General features: G+C 38.8%; 2 pseudogenes; both read left to right on the top strand.

Moving 5' to 3' along the window:
* The first annotated feature begins 2,577 nt into the window (after positions 1-2,577).
* Positions 2,578-5,838, top strand: LOC116072760 (annotated as a pseudogene).
* Positions 5,839-6,411: 573 nt separating this feature from the next.
* On the top strand, positions 6,412-22,423 carry LOC116072763 (annotated as a pseudogene).
* The last annotated feature ends 1,854 nt before the right edge of the window (positions 22,424-24,277 follow it).

Below are 24,277 nucleotides of genomic sequence, written 5' to 3' on the forward strand. Positions count from 1 at the left end.
CATCTAGTTGAAGCAGGACTAGGCACATTCTCTCTCCTTGAGGCCCAGCCAGGCAATCCAAGGAGAGGGAAGAGGCTCCAATGGCAGGGAACAGAGACCTAGACAGCTCCTACTGAAATTATTAGGGGACGCACATGAAGACCAAGCTGCACAATTGCTACAAATGTGTAGGGTGTATAGGTCCAGCTACTGCATGCTCCTTGGTGGGTAGTCCAGGCTCTGTGAGCCCACTCTGGTCCCAGGGGAGTTGACTCTATTGGTCTTCTTATGGTGTTCTTGACTTATTTTGCCCACTCTTCCAGAAGACTCTCCCAACTCTGCCTGATATTTGGATGTGGGTCTCTACATCTGCCTCCATCCATGGCTAAATGAAGCCACTCAGGAGACAGTTCCACTGGGTTCCTGTCTGCAAGCATAGCAGAGTATCATTAATTGTGTTAAGGGTTGGCTCTTTAACAGGGGATGAGTCTCAAGTTGGTGTACTCATTGGTTGGCTGTTCCCACAGTCTCTGCTTCATCTTTATCCTTGCACATCTTGTAGGCAAGACAGATTTTCTGCTGAGGTTTTTGTGGGTAGATTGATGTCCACTTTCCCTCCTCTGGAAGTCATGCCCAGGTATGGAAAATGGCTACTATAGTTTCGATCTGCCTCTGGTATGTATCTCAGCTAGGTTTACCCCCATAGGTTCCTAGTATCCTCTCCCTCCCCAGGCCACCAGCTATTCACCAGAGATGTCCCCTTGTAAGTTTTCATTCTCACTCCTAGGCCTTTTCTCCCTTTGACTGCAACCCCTGTTCCCTTCCTTACCTCCTCCCCTACCCAGTTCCCTCTTTCCATCCACCTTAATGACTATGTAGTTTCCTTTTCTGAGAGAGATTCATGCATCCTTCTTGAGGTTGTTTTTTAACCAATTTCTTTAGGTCTGTGGATTGTAACATCATTGTCCTGCACTTTATGGCTAATGTCCACCTATAAGTGACATACCAATCATGTCTTTTTGGCTCTAGGTTACCTCACTTTCTCAAATTTCATCCATTTGCCAACAAAATTCAACATGGGCTGATTTCTTAATTGTTGCAAGTTTCTTTGGATACTGGTGTGACAGAGAAGAAAAGTAGTATAAAGAGAGATGGGCCTCTGAAGGACAAGAATAAAAAAAAGTTCTAGAATAAATAGAAAATATACAAAACATAAAAAATGTAAAAGACCATTTTTAAATACAAGCACAAGAAAGCATATTTATGACCTTAACATTAGTATGAAGAAACCACTTAGTTAACAAGGCTATGCTAAAAATTTCAAATCTATCATAGAGCATTTTTAAGTTATCTGGAACAAAAATGGCAGCTTTGTGGCAACCTATCTCATAAAACTTCCTTTTCTGAATACATAAGACAGCCCCACATTTGAATTACCTATACAGAGCCGTGTCCTCAGTGTTATGGGCAGGGATAGAGCTCCAAAAAACCTAAGAGGGTCAGGAAACATCACACACTCCTAGGCCTCCTGGTCATCCTTCCCTCATCCTATTGGAAGGCAGAGGCAGAAGACAGAGGAAGACAGAGAGTCACAGGACAGGAAGGAGTGGGCAGAGAAGAGGGAAATCACAGACGCCTGGGAGTTAGTTGAAATCATCAGAAAGATTTGAACCAAAATAAATCTAAAAATATTACAGTTGAACCAAACACAAAATGTAGAGAAGGAATTTCAAAATGATTTAAATGGCCAGAACCCATATGCAAGCAAGATCTATGGTTTAAAGGGATAGGTACTATTCAAGGGGAAAGATGATTGAAAATGTTTCTTTAAAATCACTCCCATTCTTTAACATCACAATTAGAGACATGAAAAAGGACAAAGGTGTTCCTTGACAATTTACTAGTGAAACGGAAGCTTTAAAACATGATAAATAGTGCTGTGCATAAACAAGAGTGAGAAGATCAGAGGACACGCAACCCTCACTCCACCAACAGAGCGAGCAAACAAAACAAACACAACGAGCAAACAAAACACAGCACTCAAGGACCTAGACTTTCCTAGACTGTGAGAATCAGATGGCAGTGAAGAAGGAATTGTGGAAGATGCTACAGTATGATTTAAAAACAAAACAAAACATAAAAAACCTAGAAAGCCAGGTCACATCTTACCTGAATCAAAAAAAGAAAATATCCACAGAAAGACAAATCCAGAAACTTTAGGACAATAGTCAAACACAATTGTGCATAAGCAGATGAAAAAGCTGCAAACGTTATTATATTAGAAATTCTGAAAAGCAAAAATGAATGAAAAGTGTGAACTAAAAGAGCTTTGTTCAATCCAGAAAAGAAATTGAAGAAAATGGCATAAATTTCTCAGAAATTAAGTAACTACTTTTTTTTTTTTAACAATCTTTATGCCCACTTAAATGTTGGACACAAATTAAAATTGAATGAAGTGTTAAGAAAGATGGAGTTCGGCTATGGCCCCGCTCTACTCAGGAACAGGTCTATAAGGCATTGTTCTTGGTTCCCATCGTAACTTAAAAGGGAAACTTACACAATGTTCGAAGTCCGAGACGGTCCTGCAGATGAACCCATTTAGTTGGCACCAACCTTGACTTTCAGATGGAGCAGTACATCTACAAAAGGAAAAGTGACGGTATCTACATCATAAATCTGAAGAGGACCTGGGAGAAGCTGTTGATCACAGCTCAAGATATTGCCATTGAGAACCCTCCTGACGTCAACATCATCTCCTCCAGGAGCACTGGCTAGCGAGTTGTGCTGAACTTTGCTGCTGCCAAAGGAGCCATTCCAACTGCTGGCCCCTTCACACCTGGGACCTTCACTAACCAGATCCAAACAGCCTTCAGGGAGCCACCACGGCTTCTAGTAGTGACCCATCCCAGGGCTGACCACGAGCCACTCTCCAAGGCCTCTTTGTCAACCTGCCCACCATTGCTCTGTGTAACACAGATTCTCCCCTGCTCTGTGTGGACATTGCCATCCCACACTACAACAAGGGAGCTCACTCAGTGTGGAGGACGCTGACTCGGAAAGTATTCCACAGGGAGGTTATGCCTGATCTTTACTTCTACAGAGACCCAAAAGGAGATTGAGTATTACCCTCCTGGTTTGAGGCCTGCCTCTCATAGCCACACCTCTCTGCCCATCTCCTGCTATTTGCCACACCTCCAACCTGGTTTCAGTTACATTCGGAAGTTCCACCTCCACAGAGAAAAAAGGAAGTCACTGATTGGACTGACGTGCTGACGTACTTGGGGGTGTGGTTTTGCCTGACTTATTCTACCTGTTGGTGAGAACAAAGGATTCATAAAAGGGAAGACGGCTGAGCTTTTACGACTCCCGTCTAATTTTGTAAACCAACCATGTGGACAGGTATATCTGTGGCCACTCTGTCTTTTCCCTAACTCTCTCTTGCTGCTGCTCTCCTTTCTAAGTCCATTTTCCAGGTACCTTACCTCTTTTAACATTGCTGCTGGACAGCAACAATTGAGGAGGAAGGGCAGGTGGCTGTGGAGGAGGCTGTGGCCAGGGAGGAATTCCAGGGTGAATTCCATCCACACGGGTTCCTGAGCTCACTGCTCCTCAGCCTGAGGTAGCCAACCGGTCTGAGAGTATGCAGGTACCCTCTGTGCCCATCCAGCAGTTCCCCATGGAAGAGTGGAGTGCGTAGCCAGCCACTGAGGACTGGTCAGCAGCTCCCACTGCACAGGCCACCGAGTGGGTTAGAACCATCACTGAATGGTCCTGTGTTGCTCTACAGACAGCAGAGCAAAGGGGGGGGGGAGGTAGAAGGAAAATAAAGTTCCTAAAATCTGAAAAAAAAAGTTAGGGCTGAATATTAAGGAAGTAAAAATTACACAGAGAAGTAAAAAGAAAATTAGTGAAAAGGAAGTAATAAGAATAGAACATCCTCAGAAAAGCAATACTATCCACATCATTAGAATAAATAAAGAAAAAGTAACGGAAAAGAGATTTTGTGAATCAGAAACATTTTCTACAATGAAACAAAATACCTTCTATGTAGCAAGGTTTTCCCAAGTACCTTGGAACACTGAGGCAGGGTGATCATTCTTGAACACATGATACTAAAAACATTCAATTTCCAAGGTAAAGATGAATTCCCCGGGTTTTCTAGGCATTAAGGTAAGAAACATAAAGCACAGTGGAGTCAAGCTCACCCATTTAAACCCACAAGCAAACCAAGGGAACACCGCAGTAGCACGTTCAAAAATCTCAGTGAAAGAATATGTGACTTTATGTCCAGCTACGCTGTCTTTCCAGTATGTGGATTTTAAATACACAGCATTTAGGAAACACTGAGCCCTGAAGCCCATTCCTAGGAATCTGCAAAGGCCCGAGTTCTTCCTAAAGGGTGACAGAAATTTAGCCAAGAAACAGCAGAGTGGGCGGTGGCACGTGAACTTGTACACATAAATAAAATAAATATAAACAACAATAACAAGACAAACAGAACATCTGGACTGTTGAGGGGATGGCTCAGTAATGTGGCAGCCCTGAAAGTATGAGCACATGCATTTACAAGCAAACAAAATAAAAAGCCAGGTGCTGTGGCATACAGCTGTAACTTAAAAACTAGGGATGTAGAAACAGCTAGATCTCTAAGGCTTGGCCAGCCAGTCTAGCACAGTAAGTGCACTTTCAGTTCAATGAGAAAACTCATCTTAAAAAATGAGGAACTGAGAAAAATACCCAGTATTAACCTGTGACCTCCATATATGTACACATATGAACACCACACACACACACACACACACACACACACACACACACACACACACAGCCTGTATGGATAGAGATACATATCCAATGTCCAAAAGACTGGCTAGAAAGGGAAAGAGAAAATTAAATTGGAGAATTAAACATGCAGAGTGATGATAAAACAGTATGTGCCAGAATCCTTGATAGACACTTAAAGCTGCCATCAACTTTCATTCATTGTTCTAAGCGTATTTATTAGTGGAAATGAAAGAAGACAAGTAAACTAATAAATACCTAATTCCACTCCAAACCCTAGAGGAAAGAAACAAAGGCTTGTAAAAATAGAATACCAGGCTGCTTGCAAAATAGGTCAGTTCTGTTTTCAAAGCAAGCAAATGAGTTCTGAGATATCAAAGAAAATGGCAGCATTATTCTGAAATGGATCATGCTCTAATACTTTCCATTTTGCATCTTTGTTCACCAAATGACAGTAGCAGTGGACTGAGCATCACTTCCTCTATTAAGACCACTTATAGCTCTCTGCTTCTTATAGGAAGGCATTATCACTCAAGACATTACTGCCCAGTGAAGTAATGCCTCCCAAAATCAAAGAAAGTTTGGATGATGGCATATTTCTGAGTACTAATTAATCAGTGAAAAGAAAAACGTCTCAAAGTGATGAAGTGAGCCTTTTCCTCTCGGGTACTTTTTCTCTTTGTCGGACAGCAGTGAGTCCCTGTGAACTTTTTCTTGTGTGTGTAGAATGATCCACTATTTAAATGAGAGGCCCATCAAAGCTATCCCAGAATAGACTGTAAACTGGAGAAGGCAAATATTTGTGCAGATACAAGGAGCACCATCAAGCCATGGACCAAGGAGAATCAGAGTCACATGATAGGGTGTGAGGAATATATGTACTGAGCAAGTCAATTCAGTACCCTTTGTAGAAGAAAACCAGGACTTGAAAATGGTCATAAAGATGTGCATTTCGACCTTAGTCCAACAGAGAAATAAAAGAAGAGGAGGTGTAGCCATAGTTGGTTAATCCTCTCTAATCTCCCTGCAGTGGCTCGAGGATTTCTTGCTACCCATCCGAATGCTCTACACTCTTAAATGAAACACACACACTCACCCTTCAGTTTAATATGCCTTAAGCATATTATGCCACAAAACCACCTGAGCATGAAGTAGGAAATGGCTTTTAATTTTACCTGCCGCCTACTCCTTTAGCTCACTGAATCTTGTTTACATTTTTTAAGTTTACTTTGTTCTGATTATCTTGATCCTGAGTAAGTTCAGAGGCAGATATTCCAAGAGTGTCTTGGAGTTAGAGCCTCATAATGAGATCACTGACATCTTTACTTGAGTCACAACCTCCAAGGAAAAATTTCAAGTAGGACCAGATAAGAAGTGGGAGCTGTTGTATGTTCAGGATTTTCTAGGGGAAGCTTAGAAGCAGTACTCCCAGGAGAAGGCATAAATGATTCATAAGGAAGCTCCCATCAATTCAAGATCCTCAAGTTGTGCCTTATGCAAATATTAAAAGCCCCCAAACATGCAACATCTGGAAATCAAGACCAAAAGATGAGAGGTGGCACAAAGGCAATTGCATCATGTGACTCAGCTTTGCTTGATCTTTGTTAAACTGCTGTGCTGGCTGTATGTCTTTTGTTGTTCCCATTACATATGGCTGTGCCAGGTTGTGACCCTCACTATCAAGATGATTCTTCATTACCATTAGAAGGAGTCATACAACATTACCAGATATGGAATGAGTTGATTTTGTACTTGTCTTCCATTTATTTTAGAAGTAAGATATTTCACACTCAGGTGCTTTGTATAGCTGTAACATGGACATTAGAATCAGGTACCCCTGACTCTCAGTATGATGATTTCATTGGCTCTAATTTAGATTGTCTCATTGTTGTCAGAACTGTTTCCCAGACACTGTGCTCTGGTATGTGTTAAGGAAGCTAAACCATCACTTAAATCCATTCATTTAGCTCACATTCCCAGTTTTAGTTCACTTGCCAGCTACAGAGGAAGGAGGGCGTTAGATATGTGTCTTTCCCTGTGACCTGTTTCAAATAATGCTATTGTTTTGTTCCTTTTTTTTTCCTTCTGGGAGCAGTGTTTGTGTCTGGATTTACTCTTTCATTTATGCTAGGTATAAGATCGAAAGTTTCATGTGGTCAGTTTGAATGCATTAATAATAAACTCTGAGTTGCCAAAAATGTAGTGTCACAGTAAAGAAAGAAATAAAAGAACTTTCCCTTGGAGTCATTTACCTGGAGCAAGTCCAGATTTGAATTCTTTACACACCCTGAGGCTTCCATCCTCTGGCTGTCTGTTTCATGAGTCTGAAATTATACCTACCTGACTGCTCTTGTGGGAATCTTTTCCTGTGTCTGTCCCCATATGCTTGTGTGTTTCCGTCTGTTGTCGGACTGTGTGTGTCTGTCCGGGTCCATGTGTGTCTCTATATTTATTGAACAACACAGAAAGCACTGCAAAAGGAAGGAAAGGGGAGTACTTTACAGAATTTTTTGAGAGTTTTACAAGGAATTAAGTAACTGACTCCAACTGATCCCAATTGATTGAGATCGCAGAGTATTGCAAACATCATTGATTATCAAGAAGTATTTATACATTGTGCTCAACATTATCCATAAAAGTTCTCTTCAATATTCTCAGTAGATTCATTTTATAAGTTTGCTTTTAATGTCAATTTTTGCTACTTTCAGCAAATTATTATTAGAATACAAATGTATTGCTCATGTCAGAGGCATTGAAGAGAACATATCTTAAGATTATAGCTCTGAATTAGTTTAGGGTGTAAACATTGATTAAAGGGGAAATACAAGGCAAGTAAGGTTGATTATTATATTGTTCACTTAAAAGCAGGTTAAACAAGCAGGCTGAGTACACAGTAGGATAGCAGTCTTAAGTGACCTCGATGCATATTGTTAACTGTGACTGTGAGATCTGCAAAAGCTCTGGTCTTTCAGACTCTAAGAGTTATTTTTATAATATTGCACTGTCACAGTTTCAAATTGTTTTCTAAGTGAAGAAAAATGCCCAAAGACTTGGCTTGAAAGAAGTGGCATGAAATATTTTAAGACAAGATTTAAAGAAATGAAATGTAAAAATGCTTGTATCAGACTGATGGCATGGGCCAGCAGGTAAAAGTGTTTTCCCCAAGCCTGACCACCTGAATTCAGTCCCTGGAACACACAAAGCAGAAAGAGAAGGGAAGTTGTCTTCTGACTACCATGAGCTCACAGTGAAAGGTACACCTCCCCACATACACAAACATACATAAACATAAAAATAAAAAATAAAATGTTAGAATCTCATCGTGACTTTGTTGTTTTTGAAAGTAAAACCAATCCATTTAAAAAGTCTGTTGGAAACCTAAAAAACTGTCATTAAACCTGCTAACTCATAAACCTCAATAAAGTTTTGGTTTATATGTCTTGATGCCTAGCTTTAAATTGATTTCTAGGAGCGGGGGGGGGGGATAGCTCAGTGGGGTAAATGCTTGCTATGAGAACATTTAGGAGTCGAATTCAGATTCCAAGCACTCAGAACATTTAAACCTGGCGTTCCAAGTAAGCAGTCCAAGTACTGTGTGGGACACAGTTAAGTAGGCTCTAGGGGCTTGCTGTGAGTCTTAAATAGTCTTAAATATGTCCCCACTCAAATGCTTGCCTCAGATACTTGGTTAAGCACAGTTAATGGAGTTACAGATTTCTGACTATATTGCTTCGCATTGCCAGCTCTTTCAACACACACATATCTTTAAGTATTAAAGTATTTAATGCAAATTCTGTAACAAGGTAGAATAACTATATATTTTGAACTTATAATTTTCTTCTTCATGCTTGGAGGTTTGCAATAAGGGGACAGGAAGGGCAAATGTTATGTAGCCTGACATTGCTGATGATTATGTCTATCTATCCCCAGAATGCCTTACTGCTATGCAGGGTTAACTGGATGTGCAGATCAAAACTGGGTGAGGGAGCTCAGAGGACTCATCCCAGGTCCTTCTGGATTATAAGGCCATGGACTGCCTACAACCTGTTAAAACATGGTCACTGTCTATCAATCTGATTATGGTTTGCTTAATAGTCTTGTGGATATTTTCTATATTCTCTTAAGCATACACTTGACCCTTCTGACAAGTCACTGAGCAATCTGTAGTTTCTTCTGATATCACACCATTCAAACATTTCTAAAACAAAGCCATCTAAGGTACATAGAGTTAATAATTTGAATATTACAGACAGTAAGCTAATAATTTCAATATTACAGATGACTTCGGTTTGCTGTTTGTTTCGTTGGTTTTTGTTTGTTTGTTTGTTTGTTTATCTGCTTGTTGATTTGTTGGTTTGTTTCTTTGAGGCAGAGCACTGCTGTGTATCTTAGGCTGGTCTCTAACTCATTATCTTTCTGCCTCTGCTTCCTGAGTGCTGGGACTGCAGAACCCATAGCCCTGTCCTATTTGGATTTCTATTCCTATAATGAACATCATGGCCAAAGGCAATTTGGAGAGAAATGTGTTTACTTGGCTTACGCTGTCCTTCATTGTTCATCATTAAGAAAGTTGAGGTAGAAAGTGGAGCAGAAGCCATGGAGGAGAATTGCTTTCTGAATTGCTCCTTATGGCTTGCTCAGCTTACATTTTATACAAAATCAAGACCCAGGGATGTCACTACCTACATTAGGGTAGACATTCCTACATCAATCACTAATCAAGAAAATGCCCCCACAGGTTTATCCATAGGCTAATCATTTAGAAACATTTTCTCAAATGAGGTTCCCAGTTTCCAAATGGCTTCTGCATGTGTCAGGGTAAAAATAAGTTACTAAGCACAGCCCTGCATGCTTAATTTACCAACCGTTCTTAAACAGATTTAAAACTGCAAGATTGTTCTCTTCTATGGGTAGGCTTAGAACTAATTTTATATATGACTTATAAATTTTAAACATTTTACCCATATCTGCCCCAGACATTCTATAAAAGCTTCTGTTTTAGAGGAGGTTAATTTAAAAACTAAACTTAGGAAGTATAAACAGTTGGGCCATTTTTCTCTAGAAAATTTTAAATATTATGTTCCAGATACAGTGCTCTGAAATGATGTGAGTACTGTATTTTAACTGAAGTGCAACTCTAACCCTAACCCTAACCCTAACACTAGCACTAACCCTAACCCTAACCCTAACCCTAAACCTAACCCTAACCCTAACCCTAACACTAACACTAATACTAACCCTAACCCTAACCCTAACCCAACTGCACATATGTTGTCAAGGGCTAACAGTGTGATAAGCCAATCAATATAGTGTGTAAGGACCAAATCAAGGTCATTAGCATTTTGGTATCTTTCTTGTAAGAAGCTCTATATAGTCTTTCTTTCAGCTCTTTGTGAAATATTTGACAAATTCTGCAGATTTACACACATCCAACTGTGCCAGAGAATATTTGAAGTAGTCCCTGCTATCCACACCTGCAATACCCACAATCCACCCCATCAGTTCTACCTTCAACATTCTGGAGCCTCCAGTGATCACTACTCTGTCATTCAGAATGGTTTCAGTTCCACTCAAGAAATTTCTGAATTGTAATTAATTCATTCAATTTGGGAATTTGTATTTTGCTACAAAATGATCTATCTTCAAATTATATGACTTTATTACCAAAATATTGAATATTATAATAGAAATTATTTCAATTGTCTCTAATGACTTATCAAATTACTCATTGCTGTATTTGTGTCCAATTATTCATTATATTACCATTTTACTTGTTGCTATAAATTTGTGCATTGTGGAATCTTTTTCTTAGGAATATTTCTCAGAATTAGATTCTGTTCTCTTTTTCAGTTAATTGCCCTTAGATTTATAAATACTTATACTTTTCAAAGATTTGTTAATTCATGTTAATTTTCCTTCTCTTAATTTCATTAAATTTTACCCTTATAATTCCAGAAGAATTGCTAAGGGATCAGCTTCATTACTGTTAAAATGCCATTGGGAATTTAAGGCTAGAAATGTCATTTTGTTTCACTTAGATTAGTCCCATTATGTACATTTATATGATTATTTTTTTTTGTTTTTTCTTTCCTGGTTTTTTATTTGTCCTCAAATTCTAGCATATTTCAAAAATAATTTCATCTTGAATGAATTAAACTTTACATAATTGTGAATAAACTCCAGGAACATTTTTCATATTATGTTGTAGAAATGCATATTTATTATTAAAACTATTGAATTGAATAGTTTAAAATTCCTCATAAGGTCAGAATCTGTCTGAAAGATACAATGTTAGGAACAAATATGCTTACTTAAATGTGCCTGCTGTTTGAATAGAGCATTGAAATCTCATTCAGGCTTTGAAGTCCAGCCAGTCACTGTCAAAATCTGGCAGGACCATGCTTCAGTTAAGAAAACTCTCCTGAATTTATTCAACATTTTGGAGTCTTTGGACCATTATTGAATAAACATGTAAATGTAATAGCTAGAGTAATGAATGGAAAATATTGTATGAAGAAAGCAAATGTTTCATGACAGTCACAATACTTTAAAGAAAATTATTGAAAATTTTTTCATCAAAAATTTGCCCCTCCCCCAATTCTTCCAAATTAGTCACAGTACTTTTAACTTTAAAAAGCTATGCATATGTGTGTGGTATAATCCCTTAATAAATGATTCATTCTTCCTAATTTCTCCACAGTCTAAAGTTATATATGTTCTTTAAAATATAAGCCTATGTTTTCCTCTTTTCAATGCAAACTAAACCCTCCTTTTGAGGAAAATAGCCCTTAATTTGTTTTCTGTTGAGGACAATCTTGATGCCCGTAGCTATTTCTGTGGTTACCTCATCCTTTCTCTTCCAAACATTTATGCCATTGTGTGTTATGTGTGCCATTCTGTGTGACATGTATATGCTGCTGCATGAAGATTTTAGGAATGGCATGTGGTCTTCCAGCAGAGAATTTTTATCTATGATTATTTTTTGTTTGTCTATAGTTTTATGAATGTATATTTCTCTTTTACTTTTCCTGTTCTCCATATGGAATATCTCTTCCTTCTATGTATACTTTGAGAGTTATGATTTCTTGTAGGTTACCCTTATCCTGAAGGAAGTTCCTATAAGTAATATCTATGAGTAAAACAATGGCAGTTACAAAACAGCATTCATTCAGATGCTGTCTGTCCGTCATGGAAGACAGTCATTCAGATGCTGTCTGTCCGTCATGAGAGACAGTCATTCAGATGTTGTCTGCCCGTCATGGGAGACAGTCATTCAGATGCTGTCTGTCATGGGAGACAGTCATTCAGATGCTGTCTGTCCATCATGAGAGACAGTCATTCAGATGCTGTCTATCATGGGAGACAGTCATTCAGATGCTGTCTGTCATGGGAGACAGTCATTCAGATGCTGTCTGTTATAAGTGACAGGGGAAATTTTTAAGTCAAAATTAGCCTGAATAACAGAAAACAAACACTTCTCACCAGCATCATTGCTTTTGATAAGAATCCCAGAATGTTTTCAGACAGTATCAGAATGTACATTTCTCTGCTTCAGGAAGTCAGTATTTTAAAGTACTGAGTTCCTTAACTTTCCAACAATTTGCTTAATCAAGAAGCTTCAGAAACTTTAAGGTTATAAGTGTAACTTCTTCCTGAAGTGGAAACTTAAGGGTTCTTTAGAAAGTCAGTTGCATTTTGCTGGGGAAACCTATGAAAGAGTGTTTTCCTGAAGGGAACGCAGTTGAAGGACTAAGGCAGACTTATGAAGGGAGGTTTCACTAAAAAAGACACAGGAGAAAGAATGTTCTTCTAAAGCAAACATGTGAAAGAATACATGAGGAAGAATTCTTTGCTAACAACATAAATGTGTGGGTCCACTTTACATTGCTTAGTTGAGATGCGTTGTAAGGACTCTGTGGACTCAGGTTGATTGGATGTACATGCTGAGACAAGACCCATCATGAAGCAAGTCCCATGCTGAGGCAAGGTACATAGAATACACGGGATGTTTGGAGGGTAGAAATAGGACTCAACAAAGTTTGGCTTGCTGGTACAGCTAGCTGTGCAAGGCATATGGGTATCTAGTCTTTGCTGACTTTCACTTCCCTGAGAAAGGCACAGCTGAGAACTTCTGGTGTTCTTTTTTTTTTTATTAGATATTTTCTTTATTGACATTTCAAATGATATCCCCTTTCCAGTTTCCCCTCCGGGGGAAAAAAAACCTCTTCCCTCCCATCTTGCCCTGCTCAATAACCCACCCTCTTCTGCTTCCTGGCCCTGGCATTCCCCTACACTGGGGCATAGAACCTTCACAGGATCAAGGGTGTCTCCTCCCATTGATGAGGGTCATCCTCTGCTACATATGCTGCTGGAGCCATGAGTCCCACCATGTGTACTCTTTGGTTGGTGGTTTAGTCCCTGGGAGCTCTGAGGGTACCAGTTAGCTCATATTGTTGTTCCTCCTAAGGGGTTATAAACCTCATCAGCTCCTTGGGTCCTTTCTCATGCTCCTTCATTGGGGACCCTGTGCTCAGCCCAATGGATGGCTGTGACAGCATTTTCAACAGATGTGTGCTGGCTCAACTGGAGGTTAACATGTAGAAAAATGCAAATTGATCCATTCCTTTCTCCTTGTACAAAGCTCAAGTGCATATGCTTTCTATTGTTGGGTTATCATCTTCCATTCTAGCAGTTAAAAATGGCTTACTCAGCCATTAAATTCTAACATACATGTATAGTAGTCTTACGATTATTCATCTACACCCATGTGGGAACCAACATTAATCGAAGAGCAGTGCTTATGTTACTTAATTTTGAATCTTCTAGACTCTAGTCATTTACAAAGTGATTTATTTGAGAGTATTTCTTCCCCCCTCTCTTAACTTCGACTGCTTCATTCACCTATAATATAGCTAGTTGATGTTGTCATAATTTACATTCCATCTCAGCATGCCCCATTACTCTAAATGATTGTTTAGTTGGTTTGTTTGTTGACTTACTTATTGGTTTTTCAAAACAGGGCCTCTCTGTGTTGCTTTGGCTGTCCTGAAATTCACTCTGTAGACCAGGGAAACCTCGAACTCAAACACTATTTCTGTTCAAAGTTTTGTAGCTTCTTATAACTATAGACTACAGCATACATGGCTTTGTTTTTCCTTCCTAAAATATGTACTGCTCTTCAGGTCTTCCAACCTTCCTACCCTTTCCATATCATGATCACTGGCCTTTTTACTATCACTGTAAAGTTACCTTATACAAAATATCACATTGTTTGCATAGTATAGCATATAGTAACACATTTAGAATTTTTCATTTATAAATAGAGATTTAAGAATATCCTATTCCTTTTGCTACTTGAAAACTATTTCTTTTTAATTGGTGAATAGCAATCCTTTGTTTATAGGTGTATTAAGATTAAGGATACTGATAACTTTGGGTCTTTTAATTTTTGATAATTCTGGATAAAGCTTTTAGAAACATTCCTGTGAAGATCATGGATCTCTACTTTAAATTTCTTTTCATAAACATTTAAAAGGAAGATTACCTGATTATAATCTGGAGGTATGTTTAACTTTATGAGAAACTTCCAAATTGTCTCCAAAGTAACCATAATTTTATGTCTGTACTGGCAATGAATGGGCATGCTTGCCAGAATTCAAATCAACTTTCATTAGTGAGGTTTTCTTTAAAGTACTCAGTGGCACATTATTTGTTTTCCTTTAATGATTAATTATGTTTTTATATTTTTTAGTACAAAACTTGCAAATATAATCTATCACACACCAAAATGAACCTGAACAAAGTCTACACATTAGATTGTTTTTTGAGATCATTATACAAACCTTCCTTCCTTCCTTTCCTCCTTCCAAACTTCTCCTTGTTCTCTTTCAAATTTATGTCCAACTTTTTCATTAATTTTTGTTATGTGCATATACTTGTATGAATATTCATACATATTTATAAATATAACTTCTGAATCTAACCTGCTCAGTCTTGATAAAGTTACTCTTTTGTATGATTTCCAATCTGACCATTTGATATTGGATAACTAATTGATGTACTCTTCCCTGGGAAAGATTATTCCCTCTCAGCATTTCTTACTTACCTGTAGTTTTTCATGTAGGGTTGAGAAGTTAATGCCTGTCCCCATCTACTTTGGCATGTCCATTGGTGTTGTTGTTTTTCAGTTCCTGTTTAAGCAGTCATGTTTATAAGACTCTGGCACAGTTTCTGACATTATTAGGGGAGACAATGTCAGGGAGAAACTTCCTCATCCTGACTCTTACAGGCTTTCTACCCCTCTTCTATATAGTAAAGGCCCCTGAACCTTTATTTTGTAGATTAGCTTTTGGGACTGGGCTCCACAACTCAGTATTTTGTCTGTTTGTAATTGTTGTTGTTGTTCTTGTTATTGTTCTTGTTTTGTAATAGGCTCCATTTGTTGCAAAGAGAAGTTTACTTGGTGTAAGGTAAAAGCAATACTTATCTATAGATGTAAGGATAAATGTTTATAATCTAATTATGATTGTTTGGTTTTAGTAAATCGTTGTAGATTCTTATCTAAGATCCATGACATTGGGTTTTATACTTTCGCTATTAAATACATTTTATGCACTTATCCACCATCAAGACACACAAACAAAATTCCATGAACAATGTACAATTTGAGTAACATTTTAGTGTACAAACTCAATATACAACAATAAGAACCTTTTAAATACACCAAAAAGAAATTTGAAAAAGAAATTAGGGAAAACATTTTTCCATCTATGAGAGCTGAAAAATGTACCTAGGAATAAACCTAACAAAAGTAGTGAATGACTCTACACCAAAACCTTAAGATATTTCAAAAAGAATATTGAAGAAGGTATTATGTGATAAAATTTCCATGCTCTTGGATTGGCAGAACTGACATTATGGAAACAGTTTTATTACCAAAATTAACCTATCAATTAAATGCAATCACCATCAAGTCAACATTCAATTGAGCCTAGCCTTTAAAGGCTCTTCAAAGAGCAGGGAAAAATTCAAAAATGTGTATGGAAACACAAAATACCAAAAACATCCAAATCAGTCTCAAGCAGAAAAGAACACTACTGAACATACCATGAAACCTAACTTTAAATTATACATCAGAGACCAAGTAACAAATACAGCATAGTGTTACCAAATTTAAAGACTTCTATCCCAATAAACTAGAGGAGGGGACCCAGAAAGAAATCCACACCTAACATTTAACAGAATGTACAAAGTATATACACTCTAAAGCAGTGGTTTTCAACCTTCCTCATGCAGCTACCTTTTAATATAGTCCTTCATGTTGTGGTGATCAACAACCATAGAATTATTTCCATTGCTACTTCATAACTATAACTTTTCTAATGTCATGAATCATCACGTAAGTATCTGATATGCGACACCTGTGGAAAGCTTGCTGAATCCGAAATGAATCATGGCCCAGAGGTTGAGAACCACTACTCTAAAAGAATGTGGAAGATCTTCTCATCAGAGTACTTTTGTATGCTAAGAGCTAGGTTCTGTCGCATGTCTCTTTTCTGTAATTGAGGCAGAAAGAAGGTATTATTTTCTCCACGTGGCTGTCTTATTCTCAAGTCCTTTGACTACACTTTATATGCTCACATTCTTGTGCTTATCTTTCCATTTTCTTTTAAATCAGTGTTTGCTTTTCATTCACCCAGTTCTTTTCTCCCAGAATTGCCCATCATTCACAGAGAACCACTCTGATGTCTAATCACTGGGGCAGTGGAAGTAGCTTAGGTTGAAAGGAAGAGGAAGGGTGGCAGCATTGGTGGTAATGGGGTGTCTATTAGTGATTAAAGTTCCCTGTTGTTGCCATTCTGGCAAGCAGTTCACTGATGAGGCTGATGTGGGGTAGCACCTGTGACCCTACTGGGCTGCAGCTGCAGCTGCAGCAGCAAGAGCAGCACAAGTATTTGTCTCCATTCACTATACTTTGCAAATGTGAAGAGCAAATGCTGGGGAGTTGGAGAGAACATCTTAGTGCAATGATACAGGAGTCTTTTTCATTTTCCTTCCCTTCCATATTCATCTGCTTGCTCAGACACAACTGCTAACCTGCCATCTTACCTGTCACTAGAACCCTATTTTTTTTCTTTTCTTTATAACACCTGAGTACTTTGTTATATTTTCAACTCAAGTCAAAAGTAAGTCAGCTACAGCTTAAAGCCCCTGTCAGTATCTAAAAACAAGTAAGTCAATGGACCCCTTTATATCTTCTCTTCTTGGTCTGCTTTCTGTCACCAGCAAAAAAATTTATTCAGATGTATTTTTCATTATGACTTTCAATTACCATGGATTCTTTCTCAAGATATTCAATATTCTCAGACTAGATTTCCAGACATTATTCTCTCATTTTGATCAGCTTTAACTTTAATTTCTCCTTTTCATTTCTCCTGAATTACAGCCCAGTTTATTAAAACTGCCCTGTATATTCTAATTCAAGACTTCTGAATTTTATCTACTGATGGGATTTTGAGGTCTCTCAGAGTATTTGCCTGGATTTCTGTTTGTGTGTATCTTCTTAGTTCATCTCACTTTTGTAATGGATCCATGTTCCCAGTTTTCAAAATCTTGTTTATTCATAAAAATATTTTATCTTCCAACTCATTAGGAAGGATCTAGTAATTACAACAGTCATGTTTTGTAAAATAATATGAATTATGCTTCTTTCCATCTGGTTTCACGTGAATAAGACTCAAACTATGATTTATTTATTGGGCTCTGTGCAATTGCTGGGAGATCACTCCCAGTATGATTTTCTAACACTACACTGGCTACTCCCCCAACTGTGCTCCCCAAATACTTGTGAAGTGCACAGGCAGCTTGCCTCTGTGCTTTCTCACAGAAACCCCCCTTCCCACCCCATGATCTTTCCTGTAGCAAGTACAAGGCTTCCTCCCCATCCCTGGTTGTTCTGAGAAAGGACTCAGTCCGAATATAGCTGTCCTAGCTTCCATAAAGGCACCCCTTAATGAAAATGCCAGATGCCAGCTTGAGTAGACAAATGGCTACCTCCCTCTCCTCCATGCCACCTAGGCTGGTGCTCTCACTGGTAAATGGATAAGCACTTCCCAGGTGCAGAGAGCCCTGTCCTTGGAAGAGAAACCCAAAAGCCAACCATCCTTGGGAAGATTTAGGTGTCACATTCAGATCAGAGGTTGCAGGCAGTTATAGTCAGCCATAAAACACACGCTAGTTCCTGATAAACACCATAAAATTACTCCCTAGGTCAGAAAAAGGTCCCCCCTTCCTAGTCCCGCAATTCTGCCTTGCCACCTGAACAAACAATATCATGTATTAAAAGTGACTTGCTTTGTCACTCCCCCTTCACCCTACAATCCAAAGACTCTCAAACTATGCTGTATATAAGTGCCAAGCTTTCTAGGCTCAGGATGGCACTCCTGTCCTGAACAGTGGGAAGGTTTTTGATCAATTAAAGACTATTTGCATCTCTGCATGGGACTCAGCATCACGTGGTCCTGCAGAATCAGAGAAACAACACTTGCTGTTTGAATCTTCCTGGGTAATTTCTGCTCTAGCAGTATTGTGTCCTAGAGAGGCATTTCTCTTGGGCACATACTGCTGGTCCTCATGACTAATGGAGACCTCCTGTTCTGTCTTCTCCACCACATTTCTCTCTCTCTCTCTCTCTCTCTCTCTCTCTCTCTCTCTCTCTGGTGTACATGAGAATTGGCTCATCTTGAGACAACTAAATCATGGTGTACAGAATTTAGCATATGAATACAAGCAGCACCAGAACAACCCCCAAAAAGATTCTATGGCTTTCTTTTTGGTCATTATGATGATTATGGAGGGACTTGTACTTTTCTTCTTTGAAAATACTAAGTGTTGATACTGAAGTCCTTAAAACACAGCTACCCTCACAGTGTACGTTTTCCTCTGCACTGTTGAGCAAAGCACCAGCATGGCCTACCTTCTCGCTCTAATGAACTTTTAGGGGTTGCAGTCTCTCATACTACTTAATAGCAAAGACGTTCAGAATGGGCCAACAATATCTCACTGCTTCAGGATGAAATTCATTGCCACAGAAAAATAGATGTCCTCTCATTAACCCAAATCCAGGATTTCTGATCCACAAGGAGTAAGAAATGTTATGTTATTTAATCTTCAGGCAAACACTTATTTACTTACCATTGAGTTGAATCAATATGTCAATCTTTCTTATAGTCTAATTCCCATTTCTTTTTATGCTCTTTTAATTATTAAGTTCTTCCCACAGCTCAACAATATGTTGACTGTAGGTCTTGGTTTTGTCTTTTATAACCAGTGGCCATTATTTCCTGAGTCTCCCTAGGTATCCCACTGAGAACTGAACTCATGAAATCTAGCCAAATGCTATCATATAATGACAAGGAGTATTTGAATAGAAACATAGAATTAATTTTTTTACAAATATGTCATAATATGTTAAAATGTAAAGAAGAAAATGTTCACATGAACCTGGAGAGATGACAAAAAAGTTAGGAAATTTCACCACTCTTGTAGAAGACCAGAACTGGAATTGCAGCACCTCCATGAAGCAGTTCGCAAATAGCTGTTACTCCAGCTCCAGGGGATACATCACCTTATTCTGTCCTGCACAGGCACTACAGGCATATACACACAAATTCCTATACAAGGGTTCCAACAGATGTGCAATTAAAATATATTTTTTTGAGAGCACAGGGCAGCTGCACATATGAACTCATAGAATTTGGACCCCATACACAACACTTGTAAATGTCTAAAACAGACCAAATCCCAGCATGGAGAGAAGAGTTGGGCATGAGGTTCATTCAGCTCACCAGTTCAGGAGTTATTGCCAATTCTTAGCTGCTGGGAGAAGCAGGTAAGTGTTCTCTAAAAGGAAGGCCCCTAATAAGTAAACCATGCTGCAGTGGGAGGCAGCACATTTAAAACTTTTAAGCAACACAAACTGGCCTTGATAAGAAAAAAAAAACATAAAACAAGGGACACAAAGTTGGGGGAGAAGGGAAGGAAAGGTAGATTTGGAAAGACTTGGAGCAAGGGATTATGATCTAAGCACACTGTCCAAAATTCTCAAAAAACTAAAAACAAAAATATAAATTGCATAAAAATTTTTATAAAAATCACAAATCATAAGAAGACTGTAGCTAGAGTATGTTTATAACAATTGTATTTGATAAATTAAATATACAGTGTAGGATATTAATGAACCATGGTGCGTGAGATTTGTATATTGATCCAGTGCACAGGATGTTTTTAGTTCTCTGAAGTGTAAAACACAGTTGAAGGAAGATACATGAGAAGAAACTGAATGATCAATAGTAACTTGGAAATTATAAAGTGGGGAATAAAATGCATGTCTCCAAAATTTTCCTTTCATTCATAAAGATTACCATATAATTTAAAAGGACTTTTAATCAATTTGATAAACTATAGAGGTATAATTTTCATATATATAAATGAGGTAGCCATCTCAAGAGCTGCTTGAATACATGGTCAGTGTATATATTCACATAACCAGTAATACTTCAGTTATGCTCACTCCAGAAGTTTCATAATCATCTTCTGACAAGAAGTCAATGCACTGGAAAACACTGCTGTGCTTCACTCAGTACAGTTTTGGCTTTCATAAAATGCTTTGTAAATAGGATCATACGGAATAACCAATTTTGTGCCTGACTTCTTCCATGCGGTATGTCACCTGGTTTTACCTTTGGTTGGGTGTCTCCATTTATTCTTTATTGCTGAACAGCTCACTGCATGGAGAGCTGACATTGTGTTCATCTGCTCAGCCTTTTCTAAGCATATGTGACCTATTCATTCATGAGTGATGCTGCTGTCGACATTTGCATGAGACTGTTTAGAAGATGTGGGTTTGCATAGCCCTTGGGTAATGGAATTATTGGGTAATGTGACAAGTTTATTTTTAACTTTTTAGTTTTTCATTAGTCTCTCTGTGTGTATAGGTCACAGCTCATGTGTCACACCACATGTGTGGATATCTGAGGACAATTGTGGGAGTCATTCCACCATGTGGGTTCTGGAGACTGAACTCAGGTTTTCAGGCTTGATATCCAGTTTGACCGACTGAGTCTTCTTTCTGACTGTAGTTTTTACTCCTTAAGTAACTTCCAGCATGTTTTCTGGACTTGGTGCATATTTTAAATTTGTACTTACATGAGGCCTACTCATTCACATTGTTATATTAAACTTCATATTGCCAACATTAAAAAAATAGTCTGAATATAAAGGGCACATTTAAAGACAAAAGCTATGTCTGGGTGTCTCTCCAGGTCGACAAGCATCCCTGGTTATCTCAGATTTATTCAGCTTTCAAGCCAGCCAGGCATTCATGCAACATTGATTATTTGTTCTTTAATAAACATGTCTCTCATTTTCAAAATCTTCCTGTTTCCTAAGTGCTGGGGCCACCATTGCCCTTCCTCTGGTTCTTGCCACCTCTCGATCACCCCCTCCCTCCAGATCACCCCTCCCACCACTGGCCCCTGCCACTTCCTAGGCTGAGTCTATGCACTGCCTCAACAATATGCTCACCTGCTCAGTCCCACCAGTGCCAACCACCAGCATCTTAGCTAGCAGAAGCTTCATGAGCAGCACCAGTTCATCCCGTCCAAACTGATGAGTGAGGACAAGTTACTATGCCACCTAAGAGGCCAAAGGTCCCTGATGGGCTTCATGGAATAATGATGTGTTCATTTGCATCAGTTGTGCTGAGCTTGGGGCTTCCTATACTAGTGGATACAAGAACAGATACAGTGCATGCAAGATATGGGGGATACTAAATCAGGAGTACTTCATGAAGCCAGTCTTCCAGAGAACTTTCAAGTACCAGACAGCAAGCAATAGAATTGTTTAGCAGAGATAAATAAGAAAAGTGGAAACATTATGGTGAAATTACTATAGGTATTACTATTACAAATAAAGAAAAGGGGTTGTGGAGGGGGAAGGAGACATTAAAGACTGTTAAACCACTGAGAGCTGAAAAGCTGCAGAGTGCAGAAGATCAATCATTTGAGACTAAGAAAAATGCCAGCCTGAGCAAAGCTGCAGAATCCATAATTGATCTTTTGGGACTTGATGGCCCTGCCAAGATCCAGTGGCCAATGAGAACACAACCACAGTGCCATTTCTGAATGATGACTTGGACATTTTAGTTTTTAATCCCTTGCCTACAATTGTCCTGTCCCTACTTAGGGGACTGGCTTGTTAGCAGCAGCTGTTACCCTGCCTGTCATAACATGTGGGGATTGGAATCTATTCACTAAGATCCAAACTAAGTTAGAAGAAATAGGAAAGATGGACTCTACCTTATCGCTCTATGGAGCAGGAACCATACAACAACAAAGCATTCCTGGTGTGTTTATGGGATCTACAAATACACCGTTTATCTCCCAAGCAGCAGCTGCATTTCAAGGCTTTCCTTCCTTGGATATACCAGTTCCTGTAGTTCCTTGGCTATGTCCAAATGGCTTATGGAAATCACTCAAACAAGAGGGCTGCTACTTCCTCAGAAGGATGTTGTGTCTCAGGAGGAATGGTGGGACAAATGGATAGACCACAGAGTAAGTTTCATCTGCTGCAAGCTGAGCAAACTCGCTTAACCTCTCAATGACACATCAGCAGGGTGGCCTGGAAGCTCCTCAGGTCAGGCTCAGCACACACTGTGAATATGGATGCCAGAACTGACTCCCTGCATTTCTCATTGCAGCTCATCTAGATTTCCTGTTTATTCACAGACAAATTTATTTCCTCCACCCCCAATTGTTCACATTAAGAATTACTGATTGACCCTGTTGTTCTCTGTTGATTAACTTTGATACGATGGAAGCAGCTTTGCTCATATTTTCTGTGATATCATAAGCAATATTGAGAAGACCCTGAGTCAACTTGTGTAACCAGTTGTACTCTCAAAAATATAGTGCTAATGTTTGCATAAAGGGAAGTATTATCTCATTAGTAATACCTCAGACAATGTACTGCCACCCCCAGATACAGTCAGACTGTAGGGAAGTACTATCTGACAGTGTACCGCCACCCCCAGATACAGTCAGACTATAGGGAGGTACTGTGTGATCAGTTGTTTAATCACATAAACAGATTGTGAGTGTGTAACTGAGTACTGTTTTTTAATGTATCAAAGTCTTCCACATTATTCTTCTCTTCACATGCCGCAGTTACAATGTGCTCAACAGAGAAATGTGGATAGTGAATGGAAAATGATACTAAAAAAGTTAATTTTATGAATGTTTGAAGAAATTAGATTTTCTATATCTCTTCTTCTGCACATAATGCTAACATGAAGTCCTTTGTGCGTACAATATGCAGAAAGTATCACTTAAACAAAGCTCCTTGGTTGTGTAGCTCTGGCTGTCATGGAACTTGCTTTGTAGACCGGTCTAGACTTTTAACTCAAAGATCTGTCTGCCTCTACCTCTCAAGTGCTGGGTCTGAAGGCATGTGCCACCATTTCCCAGCTGAACCAAAGCTACTTTTAATCCCTAAAGAAATACCTATGTTTATGACAGCAACTTATATTTTATGGTGACTAGTATTGGCAAAGTATTATTTCCTAATATTAGATGAATTTTCATGCCAAGCAAAAATCTTTTTACTAATTCCTGTTAAAGTTATAGCTTTTCTAAAACCCAATTTTCTTATTTCATATAAAACTTGGGTTTCTGCTATGATAAATTGGACAAGGGTAGTCACTTGTCACTCAGAAGCATCAATTATTCTAGAATAAACCTCTTGGGTCTACCCTGGGCCAATTTCTGTGCTCTTAAATTTTTGTTTTAAAATTTTTTTGCAGTTTGTACTAGTGTCTTGGGCAGAAAATGCCCGGTCTCCCCTCATTTTACTACAGGTTGCCAATACAGAAAAGACACTTTTAGTCTTTTTCTTGTAAGTTGATATATTAGCTACTTCAAGGTACCCACAAACAGAAACAACTTAAGGAGGGAAAGTGTATTGTAGGTGAAGAGTTTCCAGGGTTTCAGTAACAGCTGGGGAGGCAAAGTGGGGCAGCCTACTTCATCAGTATGGGGGAATGTGGTGGCCACTAGTCACATCATAGTGGACCAGAAAGCAGAAGCAAGGTAGGCTGTAAAGGGCTGGGCGAGCATAAACTTCAAATTTCCGCCCCTAGAATCTCAATTCTATCAACTAGACTCTACCTCCTGTAGGTTCTATAAGATCACAAGACAGTGTTGAAATTTAAAATATACATTAGAAAGAGCTGTGCACACTCACGCACTTACTCGCACACATTCACATATACACATATACACACACATATACACACAAACACAAACACACACATACTCACACACATTCACATATATACATATACACACAAACATATGCAGACACACAAACACACACACTGATGGTAATTGCTCCCTTTTTATCTGTCTGAGCCAGGCTATGGAGACTTTGGCAGAGAATATTACTTAGACTATGTACATAT

Source organism: Mastomys coucha, unplaced genomic scaffold (genome assembly GCF_008632895.1).
Source record: "Mastomys coucha isolate ucsf_1 unplaced genomic scaffold, UCSF_Mcou_1 pScaffold23, whole genome shotgun sequence".
Lineage (NCBI taxonomy): Eukaryota > Metazoa > Chordata > Mammalia > Rodentia > Muridae > Mastomys > Mastomys coucha.